At 41.9% G+C, this 24,793-nt stretch overlaps 25 non-coding genes across 25 annotated transcripts; 14 read left to right on the top strand and 11 right to left on the bottom strand.

Moving 5' to 3' along the window:
* The first annotated feature begins 47 nt into the window (after window positions 1–47).
* Trnaq-cug (transfer RNA glutamine (anticodon CUG)) lies at window positions 48–119 on the top strand. The gene has a single exon. It is a non-coding gene; the product is annotated as a tRNA-Gln (tRNA).
* A 15,486-nt stretch (window positions 120–15,605) lies between these two features.
* Trnaq-cug (transfer RNA glutamine (anticodon CUG)) lies at window positions 15,606–15,677 on the top strand. Its single transcript has one exon. It is a non-coding gene; the product is annotated as a tRNA-Gln (tRNA).
* Window positions 15,678–16,036: 359 nt separating this feature from the next.
* Window positions 16,037–16,125, bottom strand: Trnay-gua (transfer RNA tyrosine (anticodon GUA)). Its single transcript is given in 2 exon segments — window positions 16,037–16,072; window positions 16,089–16,125. It is a non-coding gene; the product is annotated as a tRNA-Tyr (tRNA).
* Window positions 16,126–16,372: 247 nt separating this feature from the next.
* Window positions 16,373–16,444, top strand: Trnaq-cug (transfer RNA glutamine (anticodon CUG)). The gene has a single exon. It is a non-coding gene; the product is annotated as a tRNA-Gln (tRNA).
* Window positions 16,445–16,802: 358 nt separating this feature from the next.
* On the bottom strand, window positions 16,803–16,891 carry Trnay-gua (transfer RNA tyrosine (anticodon GUA)). The gene is given in 2 exon segments: window positions 16,803–16,838; window positions 16,855–16,891. It is a non-coding gene; the product is annotated as a tRNA-Tyr (tRNA).
* Window positions 16,892–17,138: 247 nt separating this feature from the next.
* On the top strand, window positions 17,139–17,210 carry Trnaq-cug (transfer RNA glutamine (anticodon CUG)). Its single transcript has one exon. It is a non-coding gene; the product is annotated as a tRNA-Gln (tRNA).
* A 358-nt stretch (window positions 17,211–17,568) lies between these two features.
* Trnay-gua (transfer RNA tyrosine (anticodon GUA)) lies at window positions 17,569–17,657 on the bottom strand. The gene is given in 2 exon segments: window positions 17,569–17,604; window positions 17,621–17,657. It is a non-coding gene; the product is annotated as a tRNA-Tyr (tRNA).
* Window positions 17,658–17,904: 247 nt separating this feature from the next.
* On the top strand, window positions 17,905–17,976 carry Trnaq-cug (transfer RNA glutamine (anticodon CUG)). The gene has a single exon. It is a non-coding gene; the product is annotated as a tRNA-Gln (tRNA).
* A 358-nt stretch (window positions 17,977–18,334) lies between these two features.
* Window positions 18,335–18,423, bottom strand: Trnay-gua (transfer RNA tyrosine (anticodon GUA)). The gene is given in 2 exon segments: window positions 18,335–18,370; window positions 18,387–18,423. It is a non-coding gene; the product is annotated as a tRNA-Tyr (tRNA).
* A 247-nt stretch (window positions 18,424–18,670) lies between these two features.
* Window positions 18,671–18,742, top strand: Trnaq-cug (transfer RNA glutamine (anticodon CUG)). Its single transcript has one exon. It is a non-coding gene; the product is annotated as a tRNA-Gln (tRNA).
* A 431-nt stretch (window positions 18,743–19,173) lies between these two features.
* On the top strand, window positions 19,174–19,245 carry Trnaq-cug (transfer RNA glutamine (anticodon CUG)). Its single transcript has one exon. It is a non-coding gene; the product is annotated as a tRNA-Gln (tRNA).
* Window positions 19,246–19,603: 358 nt separating this feature from the next.
* On the bottom strand, window positions 19,604–19,692 carry Trnay-gua (transfer RNA tyrosine (anticodon GUA)). The gene is given in 2 exon segments: window positions 19,604–19,639; window positions 19,656–19,692. It is a non-coding gene; the product is annotated as a tRNA-Tyr (tRNA).
* Window positions 19,693–19,939: 247 nt separating this feature from the next.
* Window positions 19,940–20,011, top strand: Trnaq-cug (transfer RNA glutamine (anticodon CUG)). Its single transcript has one exon. It is a non-coding gene; the product is annotated as a tRNA-Gln (tRNA).
* A 358-nt stretch (window positions 20,012–20,369) lies between these two features.
* On the bottom strand, window positions 20,370–20,458 carry Trnay-gua (transfer RNA tyrosine (anticodon GUA)). Its single transcript is given in 2 exon segments — window positions 20,370–20,405; window positions 20,422–20,458. It is a non-coding gene; the product is annotated as a tRNA-Tyr (tRNA).
* Window positions 20,459–20,705: 247 nt separating this feature from the next.
* On the top strand, window positions 20,706–20,777 carry Trnaq-cug (transfer RNA glutamine (anticodon CUG)). The gene has a single exon. It is a non-coding gene; the product is annotated as a tRNA-Gln (tRNA).
* Window positions 20,778–21,135: 358 nt separating this feature from the next.
* Trnay-gua (transfer RNA tyrosine (anticodon GUA)) lies at window positions 21,136–21,224 on the bottom strand. Its single transcript is given in 2 exon segments — window positions 21,136–21,171; window positions 21,188–21,224. It is a non-coding gene; the product is annotated as a tRNA-Tyr (tRNA).
* A 247-nt stretch (window positions 21,225–21,471) lies between these two features.
* On the top strand, window positions 21,472–21,543 carry Trnaq-cug (transfer RNA glutamine (anticodon CUG)). Its single transcript has one exon. It is a non-coding gene; the product is annotated as a tRNA-Gln (tRNA).
* A 358-nt stretch (window positions 21,544–21,901) lies between these two features.
* Window positions 21,902–21,990, bottom strand: Trnay-gua (transfer RNA tyrosine (anticodon GUA)). Its single transcript is given in 2 exon segments — window positions 21,902–21,937; window positions 21,954–21,990. It is a non-coding gene; the product is annotated as a tRNA-Tyr (tRNA).
* A 247-nt stretch (window positions 21,991–22,237) lies between these two features.
* Window positions 22,238–22,309, top strand: Trnaq-cug (transfer RNA glutamine (anticodon CUG)). The gene has a single exon. It is a non-coding gene; the product is annotated as a tRNA-Gln (tRNA).
* Window positions 22,310–22,667: 358 nt separating this feature from the next.
* Trnay-gua (transfer RNA tyrosine (anticodon GUA)) lies at window positions 22,668–22,756 on the bottom strand. The gene is given in 2 exon segments: window positions 22,668–22,703; window positions 22,720–22,756. It is a non-coding gene; the product is annotated as a tRNA-Tyr (tRNA).
* Window positions 22,757–23,003: 247 nt separating this feature from the next.
* On the top strand, window positions 23,004–23,075 carry Trnaq-cug (transfer RNA glutamine (anticodon CUG)). The gene has a single exon. It is a non-coding gene; the product is annotated as a tRNA-Gln (tRNA).
* A 358-nt stretch (window positions 23,076–23,433) lies between these two features.
* Trnay-gua (transfer RNA tyrosine (anticodon GUA)) lies at window positions 23,434–23,522 on the bottom strand. Its single transcript is given in 2 exon segments — window positions 23,434–23,469; window positions 23,486–23,522. It is a non-coding gene; the product is annotated as a tRNA-Tyr (tRNA).
* Window positions 23,523–23,769: 247 nt separating this feature from the next.
* Window positions 23,770–23,841, top strand: Trnaq-cug (transfer RNA glutamine (anticodon CUG)). Its single transcript has one exon. It is a non-coding gene; the product is annotated as a tRNA-Gln (tRNA).
* Window positions 23,842–24,272: 431 nt separating this feature from the next.
* On the top strand, window positions 24,273–24,344 carry Trnaq-cug (transfer RNA glutamine (anticodon CUG)). The gene has a single exon. It is a non-coding gene; the product is annotated as a tRNA-Gln (tRNA).
* A 358-nt stretch (window positions 24,345–24,702) lies between these two features.
* Window positions 24,703–24,791, bottom strand: Trnay-gua (transfer RNA tyrosine (anticodon GUA)). The gene is given in 2 exon segments: window positions 24,703–24,738; window positions 24,755–24,791. It is a non-coding gene; the product is annotated as a tRNA-Tyr (tRNA).
* Window positions 24,792–24,793: the final 2 nt, after the last annotated feature.

The following is a 24,793-nucleotide window of genomic DNA, read 5'->3' as shown; positions in this document are numbered from 1 at the left end:
ATGTCAGAGTACTGCTAAGTGTATTTACGAGTCCCATGCTCCTGTCTGGTTCCATGGTGTAACGGTTAGCACTCTGGACTCTGAATCCAGCGATCCGAGTTCGAATCTCGGTGGAACCTATAAAGGCACATTTGCATGCCGAGCGTGAGTTTCCTCGGAAACGCGAAATATTAATTAAATAAATAATCAGTGACAAATAAATAAAGCCTATGGCCCACAACTGCAGCGCTGTGTCGCTGATAAAACAAAAGCACAATTACGTTACTCATATGTTTGATTAAGAAAAGGGAGAGCTCTGGTTGAAGTGGTGCGAGAAGCACGTATTTTATTTTATTGTCTGGCACACCGCCATATTTCATGTTATAGAAAATTACTGCGAGTTGCAACCACACTAGGCACTCGATTCTGTAAAGAATTTATATTTATAAAAGTAAGTAGGATTATGAACTGTAGGCTTATTCATTGAATATATCTGATTTAACTAACAGTGTAACTTTTTTATGTTTAGTAGACAATCACCTCTGTACGACGTTTTGGCATGGCTGGCAAATTATTGTAATATTGAGATTTAGATTATGAGTCCGCACCTACCGCAGCAGTCTTTGGAAACGATTTAACTACGAAGTCCGATTATTTCAATTTTATTTCACGGTCAACTACGAGTAACATTGCCTTTACGAAAAAGCCATTGTCAAGCGTCTGATACCGAATAATTATCCAGATAAGCAAATATCAATTACAATTACAATCACCATCATACAGAATAATTAACATTAAAATAATTAATATTTTATTTGATTTTATTTTATTTATTTTATATTGGCGACTGCGTGTCGGACTTGTTATTTTGTCATTTGTTACATTGTTCTCTTTGTTTCATGTAAAAAATCAACTTTCTGGACCTGGACGTCAATGTATGAGAGATAACAAAATTTGAAGACATTGCAATTCTGAAATTTTGCCGGAAGACGCAAAGAAGCTTCCAGCAAAATAAGGTAAGACGCAGCATCCTTGCATTGGCAGGCTTGACCAGACGTATAATTCAGTGTATTAGCCTTTCAGTAAATTCTGTAGTGTTTCTTTTCCGCATAACAGTTTCAGTGATAAATTTCATTCTCAGTACTTTTCCCTAAACAATAACGTATGCAACAATACCAATACACGAGTGTACAATATGGCCGACTTCTGTACGATATCATGTAACATGGCCAGCAGCCATTACCAATAATCTCAAATTCAGTTTATATTTTTAAATTAACAGACAGCCATTGTTGCTACGAGCGATTCATGCTCAACTACATTTTATTTTAAAATCAGTGTCAAAAATTTTCTTGAAACATATATCACGTGTGGCATGGTAATAACTAGAAAACAATACGCAAAAATGGAACAGCAAGGACGTACTATTCAGACGCAATCCGACTCGGACGTGGGACAAGTGTTAGAAAATGACTTTACGACAGCAACCGGTAGTGACGATTCATCAAACATTGACGCAAGTGTTGACGAAAATTTTGACAATAGGCCGTCCACCACAAAAATTTCAAAGTCTCAATCAGAGCCCATGTTAATGCATGACGTCACGTCTAATGACGCGGCGGGGGCAGAGACCTTGCAAACGGTAAACATTGCCGACATGTTACAAATGTTAATCAAACAGAACGCCGAAAACATGGCAACCTTAAAGACACAAAATGACGCAATTAAATCTGACCTCATAGCACTCAAGACAGGTAATGACACTTTATGTAAACGTGTGGAACTTATAGACGCCACACTGACCAAACAGATGACTGAACTCAGTACTAAATTTTCCCAGCTTAATACGAGACAAGAAAAGACTACAACTGACGTAGCACTTTTACAGACACAAATAAAAAACCTTAATGTCACGTGTGAAGTTCTTACTGAACAAATTCAAACATATCCTTCACTACATGACAACCTTGAAAAACGAATTACTGACGTACAGAATAAATTTGACAATGTTGAACAACACCTGACTGACATCTTACAATCTGATGCCACAGCTCATTTTGAAAATATTAATAAAGAATTTAATGATTGGGTAGTGAACAAAGACAAACATTTTGATACATGCTTACGTGAAAATTTACCAACAATTGTGCACGACTCCGTAGCGCAATACATTACTAATAACAAACAGCTGATCAGTGACGCAGTACAATCCGTCACTGCACCCATGGGACAATTCACCGATCGACCACAGTCTGAATGTAACGAAAATATCAGTCAAAATGTACAGTTCAGAAACCAATATACATTCGAGTATGATACACACATTCCGCACACGACAAATACACAAGAACAAAACACACCACGACTACAACACATACCACGATGTGCAAACACAAACACAAGATATTATCATGGTAAACCACAGCAACATTATCGTAATTACTCGCCAACTGGACATAGCAGTAATTACAGTGGGACAAATCCATATCATAATGCAAAGGAAGACGAAAGCTTAATGAAACACAGGCAATTTCAGATTTTTATCCCAGAAAAACGAACCATTCATCCGGTGATTTTTCTTAAATCTTTTAGTAACGCATTTCCACGCACTTGGAGTGACCGGAAAAAGATTTCATATATTGTCGGTTACATCCAAGGCGATGCAGCTGTCTGGGCATACAGTCAAGCTGACGTATGTACCACGTACAGTGAGTTTGAGCGTGCTTTTCTGAACAAATTCTGGTCGCAATCCGTCCAGGAGCGACTCAAAAGTTTCAGGTTCTAAAATTTGTCTTCTAACAGTAAAAATGGCAACTTACGCAGATATTTTGAAAAATACTTGAACATGGGACACTTTTTAGACGAACCAGTCGCAACGCGTGATATACTCCGTGCGTTGAAGGCCAAATTGCCTTTCAACATTAAAGAAAAACTTCTACATATCCCGGATGACGATTCAGATTATTTTTTAACAGCTTTAGATTCGGTTGACGTGTTACTTGAAGACCAGCGCTTCGCGCGGCAAAACAGCAGCCACAATGTTTACACTAGTGGTATGCAAAACATGCAGGCTTGCCAACACAATTCTGGCGCGCCCACAGTTGGATACGCGGTACAACAAAAACAGCAAACTCACATGCCGTCTCAGTACGGAAATCAAAATCAACACGCGTATTCCAATACAAACAATAGTTACAACAGTAATAACACTTCATGCGGCAATCCATACAAAAGGCACCGCGGTAATAACTACAACGGTAACAACGGATACAAAGGTAATAACAAAAACACAAACAGAAATAGAAATAATAATAACTACGAGCCAAGACAGCATCAAGGTTGGACTCGTAACGATCAGTACTTTCATTCAAACTCTGCTTTACCACAGCAGCCACCAGGACAAAATTGGAGCATACCTTACGACCGACAGGTAAGTTATAATGCGCAACAGCAACAACAACCGCAAAAGTTTGGAGATCATAATAGGCAATATCCGAATGTGAATATAATAGAAATGACACCTGATGCACAACCTCAATCTGTGTCAGTACCTAGTACAAATGCTAATCCAACAAACTAGAAACAGTCACTACTTTGCCCCAGGTCGTGGCTGAAGAATTCTTGGGGGGCGGCTTCAATGTTAATCAGTTATTTGACACCACACTTGAACAACAGAATAATGATATGCCGAGTAATTCTAAACAAAAACTACCTGTTTTATTTATAAGATACAACCACAATAACAATATATCAGATGAACTTTTACAAGACAGTACACAATGTCGTTTAAACACAAATGAAATTGTTTTAGCATCCACTACTGGTGTAGTAGGTGGGATTCCAACTACTATTGTCCTAGATACAGGTGCAGCTGTGAGCGTTTTATCTTTTAATTTTTATAAAAAGATGTGTGAATTGGAACCTGTGCCTGAGTTTCCTGCCCAAAACTGTAAAATAACTACTGCACTAGGTAATAAGTCATGTAGGGTTACGAAGCAAGTTTTTGTAAACGTTAAAATAGGTAATGGAACCGTACAATGGCCATTCCTGGTTGTACAAAACCTTGTGACTAATTGCATATTAGGAATAGATATTATGAGCGAGAAGGACTGCATTATAGACTTCTCCAAAGGTAAATGTATTTTAAATGATAAAAGCAGGGTAATTATTATTGATTTGGACAGGAGAACTCTAAAGCATGACAAACACTGTACAGGGTACAAGGTTCAGTTAGTACTTGACAAAGACATTCAAGACATGCAAACACACTCATCTGACACAGAGCTAATGGACTTGAAAACATTGCTTGATCATAAGATAAGTGAAGCTACAGCTCTCAGTGTACATGAACGTATAAAACTACAGGAAGTGTTATCCAAATATTTACAAGTTTTTACCAAACGGTTAGGTGTTATCAACACGTATGTGTACAAGATTGAAGTTAAGCCTCACAAGATCTTCTACCACAAGACATATAACGTACCGTTATCTCAACGACCTGCTGTGTGGCAAGAATTAAAACAAATGCTAGACTGGAAGGTCATTGAACCATCCACCTCACCTTACTGTAGTCCTCTACTTGTTGTCAAAAAATCAAATGGAAGCATTAGGTTAGTGTTAGACGCACGAGCTATTAATGAAATAATTTTACCGGTTCACACAAAACCTGAAAATTTAGAAGAGCAAATACAGAAATTTCTAGATGCAAAATATTTTTCCACAATAGATCTCGCTAATTCGTTTTGGCAGGTGGGTATCACTCCTGATTCTCGGAAATATACTGCATTTATGTTCGGGGGGCGAACCTATCAGTTTTGTGTTCTACCCTTCGGACTGAATGTCAGCTCTGGGGTATTCATTACAGCCCTGGATACCGTGCTAGGCGACGATTTAGTTGAGACAGTCACACACTATGTAGATGATATACTGATAGCTACACAATCCTGGAATGAACACGTTGACACACTTCAAAGAATTTTAGAAAAATTTGCACAAGCTGGAGTCACAGCCAACCTAAGAAAATCAAAATTTGGTTGCAGTGAGATAAAATATTTAGGACATATCATTAATTCACAGGGCATACGTCCTGATCCCAGTAAATTAGATGCTATCAGAAACTTTCCTAGCCCTCGAACTAAAAAGCAGTTAAAATCATTCCTTGGGCTATGTTCATTTTTCAGACGTTTTTTGCCACAACCACTTTTGAACAGTAAACATCTGCTAAATCTACTCAGAAAGAATCAAGTTTGGATCTGGTCGGAACAGTGCCAGAATGACTTTAATACAATTAAACATGATTTAGTGAATGCTAACATATTGAGCCATCCAGATTTCAATTTAGATTTTTGTATGACTTGTGACGCTTCACGTACTGGCTTGGGATGTTGCTTATTTCAAGTTGTAAGGAATAAAGAAAAGGAACAGATAAGAATTATTGGGTTTGCAAGTCGTACTTTAACTGAATGTGAGCGTACATACTCGACTACTGAGTTAGAAACACTTTCCATAGTATGGGCATTCAAGAAATTCAATTATTATTTATTTGGAAAACATACAGTAATTTACACCGATCACCAGGCCCTGACATTTTTGTTAACTTGTAAACTTGTACATCCTAGACTATCACGATGGGCAGTTGCACTTCAGAACTACTCTTTTGAAATTAAGTACATAGGAGGTAAGGACAACACCATTGCGGACACTTTGTCTAGACTTCCACAAGGTATGAATGATACCAACAGTGACTTAGAAAATATAAATGACTATAGGATTCTCTTAATGCAAGACAAGCAGTATCACCAATATTATATTGATATGTGCAGAAACATGGCTGAATTACAAAAATCTGATCCTCACTGGTATAAGATAATAACATTACTGGTAGAAAAACACAATCATCCTTCGACTAAGTATTACAAGTTACACAATGATGTGTTATTTTATCGACGACATCCAAATGCTACTAACTGGTGTGTATGCATTCCCGAAGAGTCTGAACGTAATTTAATTTGGCACACACACTTAGTTTGGGGTCATTATGGGACGAAAAAGTGTTTGGCAAAGCTCAGCACATACTGTTATTTTAGCAATATGAGAAGAAAAATTTACAGGGAACTGAAAACATGTGTCATATGTCAAAAATCAAAACCTCAGAATTTATCCACAAAAACAGATTTACATTCTATTTTACCTAGTAAACCCCTGGAAATTCTGTGTACTGACATCAGTGGACCGCATCCAGCAAGCTCTGGAGGCGTCAAATATATCTTAGCTTTTTACGATGTATTTTCTAAACATGTAAAACTTTATGCTTTAAAATCCGCCACTGCAAGTGCTATAATACGAAGATTCTCAAGTGATTACCTGACGCACGTGGGAAAACCTAAAGCAATTCTGTCAGATAATGCAGCATACTACTCTGGGTACAAATGGAGAAATTTCTTGAAGGACAATAACATTAAAAGTATATTTATTTCGAGGTTTAGTCCACAATGTAATGCGACTGAGAGACTTTTCCGAGAATTAAATCGATTCATGAGGACCTATATTTCATCAAAACATACTAATTGGGTGTCCTACCTAAGTCTTTTCGAAGACGTACACAATAACTTAAATATTTACGATACAAATTACACACCTAACGAGATCATGTTCAATTGCAAACAGAACGATCAGTGGATAGAACCATTACCTAAGTTGTCAGACAAGGAAATCACACCTGAACAGAAAATAAAAGAAGTATTGACTACATTGACACATCACGCACAAATACGAAACAAACATCACAGAAACATAATAAAAAGAAAACAAAAATTCGAGGTAGGAATGCTTGTACTACTTCGTACTCATCATAAATCTGTTGCACTCAAACGACGCAACGCTAAGTGGCGTCTGCTATATGAAGGACCTTATATAATTGTTAACATACCGCACCCTGGTGCGTATCTGTTACAACATCGTAGAACTAACAAAAATTATTGGGCTATACGCACACCGAGATCTTAGAGCATTTCATGCTGAATAATGTCAAAGTCATACCCATCAAAACATTGCTAAGCAACTCGTTACAACACAGATAATAAGTAGTATAGAAATTTTCATTTCAGCGTTCCAGAGTCGCAGTTGAAGACAGAAGAACTTTTCTTTCAACGCCGCGGCTCCACCGAGAAGACTGAATATTAAAGTAAAATTTATGATTACATAGCAGTGAATGATATATTAATTTTTCACGGAACATTTGTGACTGTAGGTACCACTGACTTGGTATGACACCTGACGAACTGACAGACGTCATCTGTGAAGCGATCTTTTACTTTGAGGAATAGATTAGACGCACATCTCTCAACACGAAAAGCATCTACCAGTAGTCAAGGCCACACAGACACTCTACACACACGCACAAAACGCGAGGAATCGAACATTTTCTCTCTCTTACTATTTTGAATATTTATTGAGTAGTGAAAACGCCTGGTCTTGCCTACTGATGTAATGAATGTTGTGTCTAACCTATCTTAATTTCAGGTGACATCACAAAACCGATAAAGAGGACGTAAATATCTGCAATTCATGTAATCAAATGTGACACAATGTAATAACCTATAGCGATGTAATGATGATGTAAACATGTTTATGTGCAACTGTATTATGTTTATACTAAGAAAATATGTGACGTGTGTATGTATAATTACTTTTTTTTTTAAACTGATGTATCATGTAAAAATTTGAACAAAACGAGTGCCAAAAGACATTGCATAGTGAACCTCTGTTCACGAACATTAACGAACATTACTAACTCTGCAACTACGCAGAAACCTATGTGAAGAAAACGGTTAATGCCATTCATTATGCATCGTACCTATGTAAACGCGATGAACAATTTCCTTGATTAATAACTACGAACATTTAGGTGAGCTATATTCAGCAAAAAACTGAAAATGTGAAGTGCATAATTCGTGCATCGTCTAGTGACATTACTACAGTACCTAACTTCAAGATGTTAACTGGATTAAATGGACACAAAGTGCCTGTCCAGAAAACAACACGACGGGTGGAAGAATTTTGGTTGGAACTTCAGGGAATGAAATGTTCTCGAAATGTGACGGACACTCTTACCTGGACTGTCCAAGGATCGACGCCAGCTATGTGCCGTCCGAGGTTCTGCAACCAAGCTTCCACGGAATGTAAAAAACGAACTGCACGTGGACCAATTACTCGGCGGGTCACGTCTGATCTGTAATAAGCAATGCTTTTACTCACAACGAACTGCATCACAACGACTATAATGAAAATAGGAAATGGACACGCTTATGTATTAATCACGTTGTTATACAACGATGTTACTGTGATCAAAAAACTTTACCACGACGATACTAACCTGTAAAAAATTATTGTGCAGCAGATGAATATGAACTGTGATAACGACACGATGTGTATAGGTCAACGCACCTGAAACATACGGACATTTTTCTTTGAAGTATTTCAAAACAATACTATGTAACTAAGAACATTCAACAATCTAAGCTGTATTGTGTTATAACGAATATTGTAAATTTAAAACTAAGTTACCTGTCATAGAATGTAGTCTTCATATGTAATCTTGGTTGAATATTTTCTTGGTGCAACGACTGAGAAACGCGCGCACACGAACAATATGAACTGCAATACTGTGCCGCGTGATCTAACTGTACGACATAACGGCAGTCACACAGACGCTTTTGCGCATGCGCGCACTCTATCTGCCAACATAAGAACTTTTACGGGGCACCCGCGTCATTCAAAGTTTGTATATAATGTGTATAATGTGTAGGTCATGTAAATAGTTGTAGATAACTTAGATTTTCTTGTGCCTTTAGGTGAATTGCTCGCCTGCAGGTGTGTCCTTTCGCCTCGCAATTCAGGGGGCAATATAAAGGCACATTTGCATGCCGAGCGTGAGTTTCCTCGGAAACGCGAAATATTAATTAAATAAATAATCAGTGACAAATAAATAAAGCCTATGGCACACAACTGCAGCGCTGTGTCGCTGATAAAACAAAAGCACAATTACGTTACTCATATGTTTGATTAAGAAAAGGGAGAGCTCTGGTTGAAGTGGTGCGAGAAGCACGTATTTTATTTTATTGTCTGGCACACCGCCATATTTCATGTTATAGAAAATTACTGCGAGTTGCAACCACACTAGGCACTCGATTCTGTAAAGAATTTATATTTATAAAAGTAAGTAGGATTATGAACTGTAGGCTTATTCATTGAATATATCTGATTTAACTAACAGTGTAACTTTTTTATGTTTAGTAGACAATCACCTCTGTACGACGTTTTGGCATGGCTGGCAAATTATTGTAATATTGAGATTTAGATTATGAGTCCGCACCTACCGCAGCAGTCTTTGGAAACGATTTAACTACGAAGTCCGATTATTTCAATTTTATTTCACGGTCAACTACGAGTAACATTGCCTTTACGAAAAAGCCATTGTCAAGCGTCTGATACCGAATAATTATCCAGATAAGCAAATATCAATTACAATTACAATCACCATCATACAGAATAATTAACATTAAAATAATTAATATTTTATTTGATTTTATTTTATTTATTTTATAAACCTTCGTTTAGTCTAAATTTTCTGTAATAAGCGTTTCTCGCCGAGGAAGTAGCAGTGATAGGCTCAGGGATTTAGTTCCTACGTTTGTGTAAATAACGAGACGTCTATGAAACGGCTGAATATTGGTGCGACTATGTGACCTATATAGCACATTAAACGAGTAATGCCTGTAAGAGCAAGCAATTTTAAGATAATTCGAAGAATTATCATTATCCTACGGAGGCTAAGAATCCCATGATTATCAACTAGCTATTACAAGCTGAGCAAATGAATTTCCTTTAAAATAGGTTTAAAACATAGGGAGGTTCTGACCGAGTGGGCATGCTCTGGAGCCTCTTTGCTCGTGAGATTAGAAAAACAGTCCTCTGGGCCGGATTTGAACCAGGGACCTATGGATAACTGTGAATCCTCCACTACAGTCCACCGCTCTACCAACCTTTTTTTTTTATTTTTTTTTTTTTTGCTCTACCAACTTTTTTTTTTTATTTTTTTTAAATTTTTATTTTTATTTATTTATTTATTTATTTTTTTTTGTGCAAATAGTAAACAGAAATTTTTGTGGTGCACAAAAGACTATCACTTCATAAGTGAAGGTAAGTTGCTCCGCTGCTCTGCGAGAGAAGGGAAATGTGAAAACGAAAATGGGAAAGAAAAAATGCCTTCTGCATTGGTGAGCATCTGAATAGTATCGTAAATTTCCGACAAGAACTGAAGTCCCAGGAAACAAATGGGATTCATACATACAGGTCACTGGCAACCTCTGCGATCCGAAATATAGTATTTGAAACATCTAACCGTTAATTATGATGTTCAGCATATTTCCAAATATCCTCCTGTAGTCACAATGTTGTCTCATTTTAAAGTGTTCAATTTCTATGTAAGAATAATAGTCGAGGAAAGTAGCATGCCTATTCTGCATAATAAACGATGCTGTGTGGCCCATGATCCACGTTGCAGCGTTGTTTTTGGCTCGTGGATATCTCAGTTTTTGTGGCTGAAAGATCTCTAAAGGATCTACACCACAGGGTGTCGTACGGTCTATCACCGACAATCGTTGACGAAGAAATGTAGTAATTTCTGCTGCATGTCCGCACGTGAACCTATGAAGAAGCGTATCGACCCTTCCGCATGCGTCACAGTTGGGCGTTGGATGAAGGCCAATTTTATGTAGCTTTTCATTCGTTGCTACTTTATCGTTGACTGTTAGATACCAGTCGGCTATGACGCGTGACGGTAACACGTCGCTGTGCACATTCCGCCATACTATACTCCAATGTGTATGTGGATGTTTTTCTTCGAGACGATTCCTGTGGTTTGTTGTCGTGAGAAGGCCATAAAGCTTCCTGTTCGTCAGGCTTCCGTTATCGACGATGTTATGTCGAATGTAGCTCATTTCCATGTAGTACAGTCGCACATGTCGGTAACAAAGTGGAATGCTGGCGATATTAACGGGTGGGTCAAGGCTATGAGGCTTCCACCGCTGAATGAGGTTGGTGATGATACTGGTCCTCCGGGTACGGAACTCCTTCCTGATGCGATTTAGGAGCAGGGTGACACATTTTTTGTGTACTTTGATGAGGTTAAGGCCACCTTTGAACGAAGGTAAGGTTAAGGTGTCGAATTGAACTTTGAAAATGTGCCCCCTAAAAACAAACCAACATAACGCTTGTTGTATACTCTTGGCTAGATGGTCGGAGATTGGAAGAATTTGCGCCAAATAAGTCATCTTGCTCGTGATGGCGATCTCGATGGTCTTAACTTTCTGTAGTATGTTCAAGTCACGGTCGGAGTGAAGTATCAAAGCAGCACGTAATTTATTAAGCATGTGTGACCAGTTCTTCGTCAGGAATTTGTCTGGTTTGGCCTCAAAGGTAACACCGAGGGTTGTGTGAGAATCCTTGACCTTGCACCAGGTAACATGGGATATGTCTCCGATACCGCCACCGATCTGCAAAGCTGTGGTTTTAGTTCTGTTGAGTATTGCTCCTGAAAGAAACGTGAATGTTTGTAAAAGAGTTCCCGCTGACAGAAGTTGTTGCGATGATGACACAGTTACGCATATATCGTCAGCATACGCAATGCATGGGATCGTGACAGACTCGACGCTAAGTCCGATCCCGCTATGCGCCAAGTTGTTCAGTAGCGGCTCCACTGCAATGGCGTACAAAATCATTGACAGAGGACATCCTTGGCGGACGGATTGCTCAATGGAAACTTCTTTTGTAAAATGGCCATTAATGAGAATCCGTGAGGAGGCGTTTGTAGTAAGTTTGCGAATTAATTCTATGATATGAAGTCCAAATCCTAGTTTCTCCATGCTTTTAAAGAGGAAGTCATGACGTACACGGTCATAAGCCTTCTCAAAATCTAGAAAGATCAGAGCGCCCTGTCCTTTGGTTACAGCATACGAACAGATGATGTCCCTCAAATCGCAGGCTGCTGAAATTGCACTTCGGCCTTGCACTGCACTGTATTGGTAACTGCCCAAAACCTTGTGCATAACGGTTTGCATCCTTAGCTTAATCGATCTGGTGATGATTTTGAAATCGGCATTCAGGAGTGTGATGGGTCGCATGTTTTCGACCTTCCTGCTGTTCCCTTTTTTCGGTAAGGGCAGGATGATACCTTCCGTAAATGCCTTGGGTATAACTTCCAGGTGCCAGAGTTCATTCGCTATCTGGAGGAATGTCGGACCGAGGAGGTTCCAGTAACGCTGGTAAAACTCAGCGCTGAGACCGTCGGGTCCTGGTGACTTCCCTTTCTTTGCACTGTGGACCGCCAGTCGGATTTCGTCCTCTGTGAAAAGAGATTCCAGATTTTCATTATCCTGTTGTGACAAGCGACAGTTCAACGTCCTAAGAAAATCGTCGCACGAGTTTTCATCAACGGCTTGCTTCTTGTAAAGTTGACTATAATAGTCGTAGACGTGCGAGATGATGTCACGTTGCTTCGTGATGGCATTCTCAGCGTCATCAACGACGGCTTCAATCAACATGGCCTTACACCGTTTCGTCGTTCTCAGGATGTGGTACAGAGAGGCCCGTTCTTCGGCGGCAACGTCCTTGGGGTGGGCTCGCACGATGATGCCTTGCATTCGTTGGCGTTGTATCGCCGTGATTTTCGCTTTATATCGTTTGATCTTTATGTCGATATCGCGAGAAGGATTGGTAGCGTGACTGTACAGTTCTCTCAAACAGCGATAATAAAACTCAATAGTCTGTTTCTGCCAAAAGCTTTTTTGTCGGGCGTAACTCATGAGGGTGAGGCGTAATTTAGGCTTAGCACACTGAGTCCACCACTGGACAGCGCTATCGTAACGACGACGTTGCCGCTGGAGCTGTTGCCACGTTATGTTCACCTCCTCTTCAAGTTGGGCATCCTGCAGAAGGCTGACATTCAATTTCCAGTAGCCTTTCCCGCGGTATATTTGCTGACGGTGTAGGTTAAGGTAACACTGATACGCACAATGGTCGGAGATGTTGACAGGAGCTATGTCACAGTTCACAGCGTGTCGCTGGAGGGCCTCGGACACATAGATCCTATCCAGCCGACTGGCAGAATGACTGGTTACGTAGGTGTACGCTACCCGTTCACCGTGCAGTTGTTGCCATGTATCGTGAAGACGCATGCCACGAATTAAATGTTCAAGTTCGATACATCTGTTCGTGTTAGGAGTTTGGTCTCCATCGTTGAGCACACAATTGAAGTCACCACCGAGGATGAGATGTGCACGATAAGCGCTAAGAAGAATGGGAACCTCGTTTTTATAAAATGTTGAGCGATCTCTCTTATGAGTGCTACCTGAGGGGGCGTACACATTAACAATCTGCACACCATTCACTCGAAGAGAAATGCCACGACCACTAGGCAGCCGCTGCACATCCGTAAAAGGTATACCGTCGCGCAGAAGTATGGCAGTGCCTACAGCATCCTGGAGATTGATGTTATCAATGAGAACGTAACCGGGCACTTCTAAGACTGTGACTACCTCCTGTAGGAGGGCAATGTCAACGCTGGTACCATACAAGAAATCAGTTAGCGAACGGAGTTTCACCGCACTTTGAATTCTATTGACGTTAAGTGTGGTAACGTTGTAGGTTTGGCTATCGCACATGATGGTTCAGAGGACAATGCGCTCTGTGTTGGATCGTCCTTCTCGACGGCGTTGTATCAAACTCGTTGGGAACGTCTGGAGTACGAAACGAAATGTCAAAACCAATGACGGGTCAGAGAGTGGCAATGTCGCAGCGCGATGGTCATGCGCGAGAGCAGCTACTGCTGCATCTCCTCGTCCTGCCGCCACCACGGCTCATTGCTGTCGGGGTGCTGCGCGGTGCGCGCACCGCCCTGCCCGCCACCGCCGGCTGAGTCTGTCAGCGTGGTCGCGTCCGCCTGGCCACCACGCGGGGCTGCGACTGACGTCAGCGAGTGCCTGCGGGAGCGCTGCTGCAGCTGCTCGCTACTCTGTTCGCTCTTCCTCTTTGCCGTTACAGTGCTCTGTTCCCTCTCAGCACTCAGTAGTGCCTTCAGGTGTTTTGTTTGTTCTCGAATGCGTTCTTGCCTCGCTGTGTCCTCGCCTCGCACGGAGCAAGAAGATTGAGGTTCAGACTCGCTGCCACTTTCTGACACGTGTACGGGTCGCAAATCATCCGACTTTTCCTCTTTGCTACGATGCCCTTTGCTTCTCCTTCGACGGCCTTTCTTCGATTCTGCTGCGGTCTCTACCGATAGGGGTGGCTCAGGCAAACTGATCTGCACCCGCTCCTGTATCTCAGACGGCTTAGTTTCAGAGGTGGCTGGGGCATCGTTGGTATCCAGCGGTAACTGCCCCGGTGAGGATGACGGTGCCGGATCGACATCCGTCCTACCGCGAATGTCTTTGGCACTGCATTCCACCTGAACTGGCATCTCCGCATCGCTAACACGTTCCGGCTGCCGAGGTGGTGGTACCGTCCCCGCGACTACCTCACTCAATAGCGGAACAAGCTTTTCACTAGCGTCTGCAGGATGTTCCCGTGGAAGTTGAAATGGACGTCGACGTGTACAGTTCATCCGCAGATGTTCCGTTGAATGGCAGATGGAACAGGTAGGGGGTTGTCCAATGTAAGTTACCTGTGCACGACAGCCGCCAATGGCAACATACGAAGGTATATGCTTTTTTAAGTCGACACGTATACTTCGCACCCCGCTGTTAACTTGGTAGCGATATGCACTCGACCATTTTTCATTGGTAACTGACAAAACAGCGCCGTACAGTGACAGAGAACGTGCAATCAGATCATTAGGGCACTCGGGTGGCACATTAAATACCCTGACGGTTCTCACTCCGTATCCCGAAGGCACGATTCGGACGTTACTAATACTGCCATCATTATGACGAAATGGTCTCACACCAGCATGCTCCTCAACGAATTTCTCATAAGTGTCACTCGAAATAAATTTGATAAATAACGAGTACTGCACAAAGTCCAACTGGAACGTGTCGACTATATCTTCCGGCAATTTCAGATCCTCAAAAATCCACTCATGGATTTCAAAAGCCGTCGGTCGCAAGGCAGCACGATCGAAAACACATTGAACGCCGTTCGCTCTGTTAATTGTCGACATCTTACTTACAACAGTGGTACAGAAACAAACGTTAACAGCGCTCGCACACGCTGCTCAGCTCTCCACCGCAGCACTGCTCACGACGTAAACACTGGCCCACGCTACCGCCCGTCACCGCGCGATGTGCACTGGCCGAGTGCCTGAGCACGACTGATCTACCAGAGGCTCTGCTTACTTTGTTATTCGTACTGATTGCTTTAGCTCCGTCCCTGTCTTTCGTTTCCACACACAGCTACTCAGCGCGGCCATATAGACGCACAGAAATGCAGCCATCGGCTGCAACTGCAAACATTGCCCAGATTAAGTTTTATAATGCTCGATCGTATCAATTAGGTTAAAAAATGCAAGTAGGAAGTGTCTGAATTATGTCAGAGTACTGCTAAGTGTATTTACGAGTCCCATGCTCCTGTCTGGTTCCATGGTGTAACGGTTAGCACTCTGGCCTCTGAATCCAGCGATCCGAGATCGAATCTCGGTGGAACCTTCGTTTAGTCTAAATTTTCTGTAATAAGCGTTTCTCGCCGAGGAAGTAGCAGTGATAGGCTCAGGGATTCAGTTCCTACGTTTGTGTAAATAACGAGACGTCTATGAAACGGCTGAATATTGGTGCGACTATGTGACCTATGTAGCACATTAAACGAGTAATGCCTGTAAGAGCAAAGCAATTTTAAGATAATTCGAAGAATTATCATTATCCTACGGAGGCTAAGAATCCCATGATTATCAACTAGCTATTACAAGCTGAGCAAATGAATTTCCTTTAAAATAGGTTTAAAACATAGGGAGGTTCTGACCGAGTGGGCATGCTCTGGAGCCTCTTTGCTCGTGAGATTAGAAAAACAGTCCTCTGGGCCGGATTTGAACCAGCGACCTATGGATAACTGTGAATCCTCCACTACAGTCCACCGCTCTACCAACTGAGCTACCAGAGGCTCTGCTTACTTTGTTATTCGTACTGACTGCTTTAGCTCCGTCCCTGTCTTTCGTTTCCACACACAGCTACTCAGCGCGGCCATATAGACGCACAGAAATGCAGCCATCGGCTGCAACTGCAAACATTGCCCAGATTAAGTTTTATAATGCTCGATCGTATCAATTAGGTTAAAAAATGCAAGTAGGAAGTGTCTGAATTATGTCAGAGTACTGCTAAGTGTATTTACGAGTCCCATGCTCCTGTCTGGTTCCATGGTGTAACGGTTAGCACTCTGGACTCTGAATCCAGCGATCCGAGTTCGAATCTCGGTGGAACCTTCGTTTAGTCTAAATTTTCTGTAATAAGCGTTTCTCGCCGAGGAAGTAGCAGTGATAGGCTCAGGGATTTAGTTCCTACGTTTGTGTAAATAACGAGACGTCTATGAAACGGCTGAATATTGGTGCGACTATGTGACCTATATAGCACATTAAACGAGTAATGCCTGTAAGAGCAAGCAATTTTAAGATAATTCGAAGAATTATCATTATCCTACGGAGGCTAAGAATCCCATGATTATCAACTAGCTATTACAAGCTGAGCAAATGAATTTCCTTTAAAATAGGTTTAAAACATAGGGAGGTTCTGACCGAGTGGGCATGCTCTGGAGCCTCTTTGCTCGTGAGATTAGAAAAACAGTCCTCTGGGCCGGATTTGAACCAGCGACCTATGGATAACTGTGAATCCTCCACTACAGTCCACCGCTCTACCAACTGAGCTACCAGAGGCTCTGCTTACTTTGTTATTCGTACTGATTGCTTTAGCTGCGTCCCTGTCTTTCGTTTCCACACACAGCTACTCAGCGCGGCCATATAGACGCACAGAAATGCAGCCATCGGCTGCAACTGCAAACATTGCCCAGATTAAGTTTTATAATGCTCGATCGTATCAATTAGGTTAAATAATGCAAGTAGGAAGTGTCTGAATTATGTCAGAGTACTGCTAAGTGTATTTACGAGTCCCATGCTCCTGTCTGGTTCCATGGTGTAACGGTTAGCACTCTGGACTCTGAATCCAGCGATCCGAGTTCGAATCTCGGTGGAACCTTCGTTTAGTCTAAATTTTCTGTAATAAGCGTTTCTCGCCGAGGAAGTAGCAGTGATAGGCTCAGGGATTTAGTTCCTACGTTTGTGTAAATAACGAGACGTCTATGAAACGGCTGAATATTGGTGCGACTATGTGACCTATATAGCACATTAAACGAGTAATGCCTGTAAGAGCAAGCAATTTTAAGATAATTCGAAGAATTATCATTATCCTACGGAGGCTAAGAATCCCATGATTATCAACTAGCTATTACAAGCTGAGCAAATGAATTTCCTTTAAAATAGGTTTAAAACATAGGGAGGTTCTGACCGAGTGGGCATGCTCTGGAGCCTCTTTGCTCGTGAGATTAGAAAAACAGTCCTCTGGGCCGGATTTGAACCAGCGACCTATGGATAACTGTGAATCCTCCACTACAGTCCACCGCTCTACCAACTGAGCTACCAGAGGCTCTGCTTACTTTGTTATTCGTACTGATTGCTTTAGCTCCGTCCCTGTCTTTCGTTTCCACACACAGCTACTCAGCGCGGCCATATAGACGCACAGAAATGCAGCCATCGGCTGCAACTGCAAACATTGCCCAGATTAAGTTTTATAATGCTCGATCGTATCAATTAGGTTAAAAAATGCAAGTAGGAAGTGTCTGAATTATGTCAGAGTACTGCTAAGTGTATTTACGAGTCCCATGCTCCTGTCTGGTTCCATGGTGTAACGGTTAGCACTCTGGACTCTGAATCCAGCGAACCGAGTTCGAATCTCGGTGGAACCTTCGTTTAGTCTAAATTTTCTGTAATAAGCGTTTCTCGCCGAGGAAGTAGCAGTGATAGGCTCAGGGATTTAGTTCCTACGTTTGTGTAAATAACGAGACGTCTATGAAACGGCTGAATATTGGTGCGACTATGTGACCTATATAGCACATTAAACGAGTAATGCCTGTAAGAGCAAGCAATTTTAAGATAATTCGAAGAATTATCATTATCCTACGGAGGCTAAGAATCCCATGATTATCAACTAGCTATTACAAGCTGAGCAAATGAATTTCCTTTAAAATAGGTTTAAAACATAGGGAGGTTCTGACCGAGCGGGCATGCTCTGGAGCCTCTTTGCTCGTGAGATTAGAAAAACAGTCCTCTGGGCCGGATTTGAACCAGCGACCTATGGATAACTGTGAATCCTCCACTACAGTCCACCGCTCTACCAACTGAGCTACCAGAGGCTCTGCTTACTTTGTTATTCGTACTGATTGCTTTAGCTCCGTCGCTGTCTTTCGTTTCCACACACAGCTACTCAGCGCGGCCATATAGACGCACAGAAATGCAGCCATCGGCTGCAACTGCAAACATTGCCCAGATTAAGTTTTATAATGCTCGATCGTATCAATTAGGTTAAAAAATGCAAGTAGGAAGTGTCTGAATTATGTCAGAGTACTGCTAAGTGTATTTACGAGTCCCATGCTCCTGTCTGGTTCCATGGTGTAACGGTTAGCACTCTGGACTCTGAATCCAGCGATCCGAGTTCGAATCTCGGTGGAACCTTCGTTTAGTCTAAATTTTCTGTAATAAGCGTTTCTCGCCGAGGAAGTAGCAGTGATAGGCTCAGGGATTTAGTTCCTACGTTTGTGTAAATAACGAGACGTCTATGAAACGGCTGAATATTGGTGTGACTATGTGAACTATATAACACATTAAACGAGTAATGCCTGTAAGAGCAAGCAATTTTAAGATAATTCGAAGAATTATCATTATCCTACGGAGGCTAAGAATCCCATGATTATCAACTAGCTATTACAAGCTGAGCAAATGAATTTCCTTTAAAATAGGTTTAAAACATAGGGAGGTTCTGACCGAGTGGGCATTAAGTTTTATAATGCTCGATCGTATCAATTAGGTTAAAAAATGCAAGTAGGAAGTGTCTGAATTATGTCAGAGTACTGCTAAGTGTATTTACGAGTCCCATGCTCCTGTCTGGTTCCATGGTGTAACGGTTAGCACTCTGGACTCTGAATCCAGCGATCCGAGTTCGAATCTCGGTGGAACCTTCGTTTAGTCTAAATTTTCTGTAATAAGCGTTTCTCGCCGAGGAAGTAGCAGTGATAGGCTCAGGGATTTAGTTCCTACGTTTGTGTAAATAACGAGACGTCTATGAAACGGCTGAATATTGGTGCGACTATGTGACCTATATAGCACATTAAACGAGTAATGCCTGTAAGAGCAAGCAATTTTAAGATAATTCGAAGAATTATCATTATCCTACGGAGGCTAAGAATCCCATGATTATCAACTAGCTATTACAAGCTGAGCAAATGAATTTCCTTTAAAATAGGTTTAAAACATAGGGAGGTTCTGACCGAGTGGGCATGCTCTGGAGCCTCTTCGCTCGTGAGATTAGAAAAACAGTCCTCTGGGCCGGATTTGAACCAGCGACCTATGGATAACTGTGAATCCTCCACTACAGTCCACCGCTCTACCAACTGAGCTACCAGAGGCTCTGCTTATTTTGTTATTCGTACTGATTGCTTTAGCTCCGTCCCTGTCTTTCGTTTCCACACACAGCTACTCAGCGCGGCCATATAGACGCACAGAAATGCAGCCATCGGCTGCAACTGCAAACATTGCCCAGATTAAGTTTTATAATGCTCGATCGTATCAATTAGGTTAAAAAATGCAAGTAGGAAGTGTCTGAATTATGTCAGAGTACTGCTAAGTGTATTTACGAGTCCCATGCTCCTGTCTGGTTCCATGGTGTAACGGTTAGCACTCTGGACTCTGAATCCAGCGATCCGAGTTCGAATCTCGGTGGAACCTTCGTTTAGTCTAAATTTTCTGTAATAAGCGTTTCTCGCCGAGGAAGTAGCAGTGATAGGCTCAGGGATTTAGTTCCTACGTTTGTGTAAATAACGAGACGTCTATGAAACGGCTGAATATTGGTGCGACTATGTGACCTATATAGCACATTAAACGAGTAATGCCTGTAAGAGCAAGCAATTTTAAGATAATTCGAAGAATTATCATTATCCTACGGAGGCTAAGAATCCCATGATTATCAACTAGCTATTACAAGCTGAGCAAATGAATTTCCTTTAAAATAGGTTTAAAACATAGGGAGGTTCTGACCGAGTGGGCATGCTCTGGAGCCTCTTTGCTCGTGAGATTAGAAAAACAGTCCTCTGGGCCGGATTTGAACCAGCGACCTACGGATAACTGTGAATCCTCCACTACAGTCCACCGCTCTACCAACTGAGCTACCAGAAGCTCTGCTTACTTTGATAATCGTACTGATTGCTTTAGCTCCGTCCCAGTCTTTCGTTTCCACACACAGCTACTCAGCGCGGCCATATAGACGCACAGAAATGCAGCCATCGGCTGCAACTGCAAACATTGCCCAGATTAAGTTTTATAATGCTCGATCGTATCAATTAGGTTAAAAAATGCAAGTAGGAAGTGTCTGAATTATGTCAGAGTACTGCTAAGTGTATTTACGAGTCCCATGCTCCTGTCTGGTTCCATGTTGTAACGGTTAGCACTCTGGACTCTGAATCCAGCGATCCGAGTTCGAATCTCGGTGGAACCTTCGTTTAGTCTAAATTTTCTGTAATAAGCGTTTCTCGCCGAGGAAGTAGCAGTGATAGGCTCAGGGATTTAGTTCCTACGTTTGTGTAAATAACGAGACGTCTATGAAACGGCTGAATATTGGTGCGACTATGTGACCTATATAGCACATTAAACGAGTAATGCCTGTAAGAGCAAGCAATTTTAAGATAATTCGAAGAATTATCATTATCCTACGGAGGCTAAGAATCCCATGATTATCAACTAGCTATTACAAGCTGAGCAAATGAATTTCCTTTAAAATAGGTTTAAAACATAGGGAGGTTCTGACCGAGTGGGCATGCTCTGGAGCCTCTTTGCTCGTGAGATTAGAAAAACAGTCCTCTGGGCCGGATGTGAACCAGCGACCTATGGATAACTGTGAATCCTCCACTACAGTCCACCGCTCTACCAACTGAGCTACCAGAGGCTCTGCTTACTTTGTTATTCGTACTGATTGCTTTAGCTCCGTCGCTGTCTTTCGTTTCCACACACAGCTACTCAGCGCGGCCATATAGACGCACAGAAATGCAGCCATCGGCTGCAACTGCAAACATTGCCCAGATTAAGTTTTATAATGCTCGATCGTATCAATTAGGTTAAAAAATGCAAGTAGGAAGTGTCTGAATTATGTCAGAGTACTGCTAAGTGTATTTACGAGTCCCATGCTCCTGTCTGGTTCCATGGTGTAACGGTTAGCACTCTGGACTCTGAATCCAGCGATCCGAGTTCGAATCTCGGTGGAACCTTCGTTTAGTCTAAATTTTCTGTAATAAGCGTTTCTCGCCGAGGAAGTAGCAGTGATAGGCTCAGGGATTTAGTTCCTACGTTTGTGTAAATAACGAGACGTCTATGAAACGGCTGAATATTGGTGCGACTATGTGACCTATATAGCACATTAAACGAGTAATGCCTGTAAGAGCAAGCAATTTTAAGATAATTCGAAGAATTATCATTATCCTACGGAGGCTAAGAATCCCATGATTATCAACTAGCTATTACAAGCTGAGCAAATGAATTTCCTTTAAAATAGGTTTAAAACATAGGGAGGTTCTGACCGAGTGGGCATGCTCTGGAGCCTCTTTGCTCGTGAGATTAGAAAAACAGTCCTCTGGGCCGGATTTGAACCAGCGACCTATGGATAACTGTGAATCCTCCACTACAGTCCACCGCTCTACCAACTGAGCTACCAGAGGCTCTGCTTACTTTGTTATTCGTACTGATTGCTTTAGCTCCGTCCCTGTCTTTCGTTTCCACACACAGCTACTCAGCGCGGCCATATAGACGCACAGAAATGCAGCCATCGGCTGCAACTGCAAACATTGCCCAGATTAAGTTTTATAATGCTCGATCGTATCAATTAGGTTAAAAAATGCAAGTAGGAAGTGTCTGAATTATGTCAGAGTACTGCTAAGTGTATTTACGAGTCCCATGCTCCTGTCTGGTTCCATGGTGTAACGGTTAGCACTCTGGACTCTGAATCCAGCGATCCGAGTTCGAATCTCGGTGGAACCTTCGTTTAGTCTAAATTTTCTGTAATAAGCGTTTCTCGCCGAGGAAGTAGCAGTGATAGGCTCAGGGATTTAGTTCCTACGTTTGTGTAAATAACGAGACGTCTATGAAACGGCTGAATATTGGTGCGACTATGTGACCTATATAGCACATTAAACGAGTAATGCCTGTAAGAGCAAGCAATTTTAAGATAATTCGAAGAATTATCATTATCCTACGGAGGCTAAGAATCCCATGATTATCAACTAGCTATTACAAGCTGAGCAAATGAATTTCCTTTAAAATAGGTTTAAAACATAGGGAGGTTCTGACCGAGTGGGCATGCTCTGGAGCCTCTTTGCTCGTGAGATTAGAAAAACAGTCCTCTGGGCCGGATTTGAACCAGCGACCTATGGATAACTGTGAATCCTCCACTACAGTCCACCGCTCTACCAACTGAGCTACCAGAGGCTCTGCTTACTTTGTTATTCGTACTGATTGCTTTAGCTCCGTCCCTGTCTTTCGTTTCCACACACAGCTACTCAGCGCGGCCATATAGACGCACAGAAATGCAGCCATCGGCTGCAACTGCAAACATTGCCCAGATTAAGTTTTATAATGCTCGATCGTATCAATTAGGTTAAAAAATGCAAGTAGGAAGTGTCTGAATTATGTCAGAGTACTGCTAAGTGTATTTACGAGTCCCATGCTCCTGTCTGGTTCCATGGTGTAACGGTTAGCACTCTGGACTCTGAATCCAGCGATCCGAGTTCGAATCTCGGTGGAACCTTCGTTTAGTCTAAATTTTCTGTAATAAGCGTTTCTCGCCGAGGAAGTAGCAGTGATAGGCTCAGGGATTTAGTTCCTACGTTTGTGTAAATAACGAGACGTCTATGAAACGGCTGAATATTGGTGCGACTATGTGACCTATATAGCACATTAAACGAGTAATGCCTGTAAGAGCAAGCAATTTTAAGATAATTCGAAGAATTATCATTATCCTACGGAGGCTAAGAATCCCATGATTATCAACTAGCTATTACAAGCTGAGCAAATGAATTTCCTTTAAAATAGGTTTAAAACATAGGGAGGTTCTGACCGAGTGGGCATGCTCTGGAGCCTCTTTGCTCGTGAGATTAGAAAAACAGTCCTCTGGGCCGGATTTGAACCAGCGACCTATGGATAACTGTGAATCCTCCACTACAGTCCACCGCTCTACCAACTGAGCTACCAGAGGCTCTGCTTACTTTGTTATTCGTACTGATTGCTTTAGCTCCGTCCCTGTCTTTCGTTTCCACACACAGCTACTCAGCGCGGCCATATAGACGCACAGAAATGCAGCCATCGGCTGCAACTGCAAACATTGCCCAGATTAAGTTTTATAATGCTCGATCGTATCAATTAGGTTAAAAAATGCAAGTAGGAAGTGTCTGAATTATGTCAGAGTACTGCTAAGTGTATTTACGAGTCCCATGCTCCTGTCTGGTTCCATGGTGTAACGGTTAGCACTCTGCACTCTGAATCCAGCGATCCGAGTTCGAATCTCGGTGGAACCTTCGTTTAGTCTAAATTTTCTGTAATAAGCGTTTCTCGCTGAGGAAGTAGCAGTGATAGGCTCAGGGATTTAGTTCCTACGTTTGTGTAAATAACGAGACGTCTATGAAACGGCTGAATATTGGTGCGACTATGTGACCTATATAGCACATTAAACGAGTAATGCCTGTAAGAGCAAGCAATTTTAAGATAATTCGAAGAATTATCATTAACCTACGGAGGCTAAGAATCCCATGATTATCAACTAGCTATTACAAGCTGAGCAAATGAATTTCCTTTAAAATAGGTTTAAAACATAGGGAGGTTCTGACCGAGTGGGCATTAAGTTTTATAATGCTCGATCGTATCAATTAGGTTAAAAAATGCAAGTAGGAAGTGTCTGAATTATGTCAGAGTACTGCTAAGTGTATTTACGAGTCCCATGCTCCTGTCTGGTTCCATGGTGTAACGGTTAGCACTCTGGACTCTGAATCCAGCGATCCGAGTTCGAATCTCGGTGGAACCTTCGTTTAGTCTAAATTTTCTGTAATAAGCGTTTCTCGCCGAGGAAGTAGCAGTGATAGGCTCAGGGATTTAGTTCCTACGTTTGTGTAAATAACGAGACGTCTATGAAACGGCTGAATATTGGTGCGACTATGTGACCTATATAGCACATTAAACGAGTAATGCCTGTAAGAGCAAGCAATTTTAAGATAATTCGAAGAATTATCATTATCCTACGGAGGCTAAGAATCCCATGATTATCAACTAGCTATTACAAGCTGAGCAAATGAATTTCCTTTAAAATAGGTTTAAAACATAGGGAGGTTCTGACCGAGTGGGCATGCTCTGGAGCCTCTTTGCTCGTGAGATTAGAAAAACAGTCCTCTGGGCCGGATTTGAACCAGCGATCTACGGATAACTGTGAATCCTCCACTACAGTCCACCGCTCTACCAACTGAGCTACCAGAGGCT

The sequence above is a fragment of the Schistocerca cancellata genome, chromosome 2 (genome assembly GCF_023864275.1).
Source record: "Schistocerca cancellata isolate TAMUIC-IGC-003103 chromosome 2, iqSchCanc2.1, whole genome shotgun sequence".
NCBI classification, from domain to species: domain Eukaryota; kingdom Metazoa; phylum Arthropoda; class Insecta; order Orthoptera; family Acrididae; genus Schistocerca; species Schistocerca cancellata.
The sequence above is the reverse complement of the archived record's forward strand: the minus strand, read 5'-3'. Positions and strand labels throughout refer to the sequence as shown.